The 6,112-nt window shown below is 52.7% G+C and overlaps 1 protein-coding gene across 1 annotated transcript in view; it reads left to right on the forward strand.

Annotated features, from left to right (window-relative positions):
* Window positions 1-5,165, forward strand: part of ELFN2 (extracellular leucine rich repeat and fibronectin type III domain containing 2) — a 76,553-nt gene extending 71,388 nt beyond the window's left edge. Inside the window, exon 3 of the transcript XR_007729198.1 lies at window positions 4,915-5,165. The gene's annotated coding sequence lies outside the window, so the exon portion shown is untranslated. The remainder of the gene's footprint in view (window positions 1-4,914) is intronic.
* The last annotated feature ends 947 nt before the right edge of the window (window positions 5,166-6,112 follow it).

Here is a 6,112-nt window from a genome sequence, read left to right on the forward strand (position 1 = left end):
AGCAATAAATGTCTGGCTTGGGTCTCTGTTATTTGTTCCCGTGCCTATTCCTAGCTGATAACAACAGAGAAATACAAAACAAGACATGAATTTGCCAAACTCCTGATCGCTTTTCACTCATGAGATTGGCAGAAACCTAAAAAGACGATGATATTGTTAGAGACAGTGCAGTGCTGTGGTTAATATCCCTCCTGCTGTGGACTTACCAGCTGTAGAAACTTGGACAAAGTGTGTAACCCTCTGTGCCTCAGTTTCCTCACCTAAAAAATGAGTTTCAAACCCAGTACTACCCCACAGAGTCATTGTGAGGAATCGGCGTTTAGAATAGAGCCCCGTACAAAGCACACATAAGTGTCTGCCGTGACTATTACTATTTAGCTGGCATACCTGAGGTTGGTGTGCAGGTGTAGAGGAAAGACGCTCATGCCTGGCCAGGAGTGTGAAACGTAGACAGCCAGAAGGCTCTTGCTGTTTCAAAACTTTCAAACTACATACAAGACTCCCCGCAGGGTGCTCCCTCTAACCCAGAAATTCCACCTCTAGAACCCTGAATCCCTTGGGGCCAAATGTGTTTCAGATTTTCGGAAGCTAACTTGGTGCATATGCCCCATCCTGTGTTACTCTTCCACGGGGTCTGGGCGTGCCCCATGCTGTAGACCCTCTGGGGTGTTCAGCCCACCTCAAGTGCATCTGGGGAATTCTGGGGAGTGAATGCCCTTGGGGTAGCCCTCAGCTGGTAAAGCCCAGGGGCAGGTGGGTAAGTGCCCAGTGGCCTCTAGTCCTTCAGAGAAGCACCCCACATTGCTCAGGAGGTCCTAGAGAAGTTGACTGCCCCCTCCTGCAGTGCCCTCTGCGGTGACCTCCCTAACCACCCTTGTATTATCTTCTCCCGACCCGCATCTCACTTTCCCTGGTTGCTCCCTCCTGGATTCTGGTGTCACCTTCCAAAAAACCACCTGCACTCAAGTCCCGTCTCAGGCTTTGCTTTTGGGGAACTCAGTCCAAGACAGCCCCCTGACCAAACACATTATTTCTTCAGCAAGCTGCACACATAGCACAGAAAGTGGGATAAACAAAGACGCTGAACACTCACATCAATCTGGGTCAGGTTTGCTGGCAAATAGGTAAAAGAAAAGGAGTATGGTTCTGGTTCTGGGAGTGTTTGGGTTTCGTGGCTGTGGAGATGGGACCGGACTGCATTCTGCAGAGCACAAAGGCACCCTCTCTTGCTGAGTTCACTCGGTGTGAGTGGAGAGGCTCCCCCGGCCACGGACTGCACTCAGAAGGGCCCGAGACCACAGCAGTCACCAGGAATTGGGCCCTCCAGGAGCTGACACTTGAGGGTAGAAGATGTCTGATGGGGCTTCTGGCCAAACTTGGGAAGGAGAGCTCTTGGGTGGGGAGACAAGGCCACAATCAATGGGTGCTCAGGGGTGGCCCCGCTGCAGAGGTGAGGTCTGAGAAGGGACTTGACCATGAGAAGAAGCCTAGGACGCATGATCCGAGGCAAAGAGAACAGCAGATGCAAAGGCTGCCAGGTAGGGCAGGGGTTTGAAGAGGAGGAGCAAGGAAGCCAGAGAGGAAGGCGGAAGAACTGGCTGGTGGGAGGATGGGCACAGGTCACACGGGGCCTGAAGAGCTACGTTTCTAGCTTTAGAAGAACAGCTGATATACAGAGGGACTTCCAGCCCGCGGGCACCGCCATCTGATTTGAGCCTCTGGTTTTGTTGTGGGCATAGATGGTGCATTTTCGCAACAGGGCAAATGCGGAACCGGCACATGGCGTTTGCTGCCCGCCTGGCTCCCACACTGCGTTTGTCCTAATGATACCCGTGGCTCCCCGCACCCTACGGGGGCCTCGGAAGGAGAGCCAGCGCCACCTCCACCTCCACCTCGCCACCACGGCAGGGGCTCCTGATGGGTCTCAGGGTGAGCACCACCCTCTGCCAGTGACAGGTCAGGTGTGGGCAGTGACCAGTCTCAGCCAATGAGGCATCAGGGAGAGCCCGCAGGTGGCCTCGGACCCCGCCAGCCTGGATGCGGAGGCCGACCTATGTGTCTGACTCGAATTGGGGAAGAGCAGAACACACAAGGGGCCGATGCTCACCCTGCTCCCTGCCAGGCCGCACTGTGGATGGGCTTGTGGCCCGCGTGAGGCTGAGCAGGGATTTCCGTCACTTGTAGCAGAAAGCCTCCCACTGGCTAGTGAGCACAGTGTCCATCCCAAGGGACAGACTGACAGGCTGTGGCTTGTCCCCGTCATGGAACACAGCAGCACGCTGAAAAGAATGAGGGGGTATCCTCCCGTCCTGAAAAGGAACCAGCGACGAGAGATGTTGTCTCTTCTCAACCAGGGGTCATTTTGCTCCCTAGGTAGGTTGCCAGGTTGAGGAAATAAAAATGCAGGGCAGCCGGTTCAAGCTGAATTTCAGACATTGCATATTAACTAGATGTCTTGTATTTACTCTGGCAACCTTACCCCCAGGGGACATTTGGCAATGTCTGGAGGCATTTTTGGTTGTCACTGGGGATGGTTAGGTGCCACCAGCATCTGGTGGGAAGGCACCAGAGATGCTGTCATACATTCCACAATGCGTAGGACAGCTTACGAAAAAAAAAATATCTAGCCTAAAATGTTAGCTGTGACAAGGGTGAGAACTCCTGTATTAAATGAAAGATAGCAACAATTCCATAAGATATGGTAGGATCCCATTTGTACGTCCTGTATTTATTCTGGCAACCCTACCCCCAGGGGACATTTGGCAATGTCTGGGGTTGTCACTGGGGATGGGTTTGTGTGTGTATGTGTGTTTCTTTTTTTCTTTTTCCATACCCAACTAAGCCGTACAATTGCATAGAAAAAGGTATGGAAGGTCACATACCTAAGTCATGTGGGGTAGCAAGTGGTCATTCCTTTTACTCTAAATACCTTCTGCAGTATTATTATTTGTGAAGTTAATGATAATTGAAGTGAATATACATGTGTATACACACATACAGAAAGCATGCCAATCAAAACAATAGATATTTCACAAAGTAAACACAACCATGGCACGGCCTCCTGATGAAGATGAAGAACATGGCCAGTGCTCCATGAGGCCCTTCGCAGCCCTGCCAGCCTCTCCCTCGAGGGCTGCGAGGGGAACTGCTGTCCTGACTTCCAACCTGCTTTGGGCCCCACGTGAACCGAATCCTGCCCGACGTCCTTGTTTGAGACTGGCGTCTTTCCCTCAGCAACGTGTCATGATTCATTCATGCGGATCGGAGCAGCGGTTGGATCATTTTCATTGCTGTGAAATACACCACAATGGGTTTATGCATTCAACCGTTGATGGACATTTGGGTTGTTTCCCGTTTGGCAAGACGATGAAGAAAGCTGGTATGAGCATTCTTTCACACGTCTTTTCTTGGGCATATGTACTCGCTCCTGTTGAGTGTAAACCTAGGAATGAATCGCTCAGTCATAGGGCAAATGTGTGTTCCTCTTTCCCAGACACCATTCGAGTTTCCAAAGTGCTTGCAGAGGTTTACACTGCCATCCACCAGAGATGAAAGTTCCACTTGGGCTGCTGCCTCCTGGCCAAGCCTGGCTAGGTTGTAGCTTTTGCGTTTTACTCCCTCTGGTGGGTGTGTAAATTGCTAATCACTGTGATTTTAATTTGCATTTCCCTGATGATGAAGCTGAGCACTTTTTCGTATCTTTATGGGCCATTTGATTGTCCTCTTTTGTGAAATGCCTATTCGGGCCATTGGTCCATTTTTCTATGAGGTTATCTCCGTTTCTCTCATTGATTTGTAATTAAGAGTCCTGTTGCAAATATCTTTCCCCACCGTGCGGTTTCTTGCCTTTTCCTTCGCTTACAATGCTCCACGCTGTCCTGGACCCTAGCATCACCCAGGCCTAGGTAATAGAAGGGTGGCCTTTGTAAAGTGACTCAAGGCTGAAAAGGGAACAGACACTCTTACCATAATAAGCTACAGGCTGAAAAACAGCCGGAGGTGAATCTTTGCCGCGCGAATGGTCTGGCTGTCTTTTATAAAAGTAACTCGATTGGACTAGACCCCATGAGGGCCTCTGCTCCTCCCCACTCCCCTTTCCCCGAGGACCTAATTCCCCACTGGGTCAGTCGCGGAACCAGATAGAGCTGGGGACTCACTACGCATGCTGAAGACTGGATACAAGAGGAGGAAGGACTTTGGTGGAGAGAAGGAATCAAAAGGAACCAAGGTATGCAGCTCGGGGGCAGTGGAGGTGAGAACGTGGGAGGGGGTTCCAGAAAAGGGCTTACTGCTCTCATGGGCAGGACACATTGAGTAGATCCCATCCTGTGGTCTCTGTATAGGCCAGAGCCACTTCTCTGCCTTTCTATGAAGCCACTTTGCCCCTTGCCTGAATCACTGCAGCATCCTCTTTACTGGCCTGCCTGCTTCAGCCCTGGCCGTCTTTCACCCCCATCTGTACCCAGCAGCCAGAAGTAACAAGATGGTTAAAAACGAACATCAGAGTGCATTTCTCCTACAAAGCCTCCAGTGGCTACTTCTTGCCCTCAGAATGCATCACAAACTCCTTCCAGGAGTGGCCATTCAGGCAGGATGTGATCTGGGTGGGAGAGCCTCCCCCGCCACTTTCCTGCCCCAGCCACACTGGCCACGTGTTGCTCAAACAACCACATGTGTTCCAGCCTTAGGGCCTTTGCACTTAGCGCCGCCTCCATCTAGAATGCTATATATACCCCAACTTTGCCATGCCAGCTTCTTATCATTTTGGGCACATCTCAGGGTCACCTCCCCCGTGGCGTCTTCCCTGAGCCCTCCGATCTGGCCCTACCCTGGGTCAGCATCCCCTCACTCTGTTTTCTTTCCTTCATGCCACCGGCCACTCTGAAATGAGCTATGTTTCTATTTTGTTTGCAGAATGTGAGACAAGAGGACTTGCTGGCAGGGTCCGCTGCTGTGTCCCCAGAATCCCAGCATGTGCCTGACACACAGCAGGTGCCTGATTGATAGTGACGGTTCCCCAAAGGCTGCTGGAGTCACCTCTGGGAGTCTGCGCGGGCTCCACCCTCTGGGGAGGTGTGCTTGGTAGAAGACAAAAAGGCTACTTGTTGGGGTTACCTTAGTACGTGCGTGAAGAGTAAAAAGTAATTAATAATAATCAAAGAAAACGATTGAGTTGAGTAAACCATTGGCGTCCTTGACCCTTGCGGACTTACGGCACCCACAGGGTAGGGCATGGGGTCCGGGAGTGAGGTGTGTGTACCTTCCACTTCCAGAGGGGCACCCTCTTGGGCTGCCTGGGATGAGACCAGGTGGCGCTGGTGGCCAGGACGTAGGTTACCTGAATGCCCACCGGCCCTGGGTGGCTCCCAGCTCTGAGTCGGGCAGCCCAGTCTACTCGGGGGCCAGGCAGGCACAAAGATGAGTGAGGCAACTCCCGCAACAAAACAGGAAGGAGAGAATCTGCCAGAAACTGGAATCCTAATGCCCTGGACCAGAGCCATTCCCAGTGAAAATAAAAACAAGATTTGAAATGGCTGCCACCAGAGCAGGTTAGGAGTGACCCCACAGCGGCCCTCTGCGTTGGCTGAAAAGCTGATGCGTCTGGGGGTCACACAGCCTGAGCGGGGAGGGCTCCGAGGTGGAGCCTCGCTTCACAGACACATAAACTGAGGCCTCAAAAGGAGGCCTGGCCAGCATGCAGGTGTCTCGGAGTCCCAGCCCAGTGCTCTTTCCTCCAAGCCTTGAACTCGGGGATGGTCAGAGGTTGAGAGGGTAGGGGAGCATGGGGAAGGGGCAGAGTGAGAGGAGCCTTTGGGGCAGTGAGACGAGGCTGCAGGCCTGGCAGGATGAGAGCAGTGGGAGGGTGCCCCCACTGGGAGAGTCAATGCCAGCACCCGGCACCTGTCACTCGAGGAGAGGTGAGGGAGGGGGAGGAGGGCAGGGCTAGGGCATTAGGATTCCAGACAGCTCTCGACACCCAATTTTCCAGCTGGGTGCCCTAGCCTGCTCTCTGAGCCTCCTGCCAGAGCCAGTCTAATTGACGGGGAGAGAGGAAGCTGTTGGGGGTGGGGGCAAGAGAGGAGAAGAGCAAGGGACTAGAGAACAGGAAGAA

The sequence above is a fragment of the Macaca thibetana genome, chromosome 10, assembly GCF_024542745.1.
Source record: "Macaca thibetana thibetana isolate TM-01 chromosome 10, ASM2454274v1, whole genome shotgun sequence".
Classification (NCBI taxonomy): Eukaryota; Metazoa; Chordata; class Mammalia; order Primates; family Cercopithecidae; genus Macaca; species Macaca thibetana.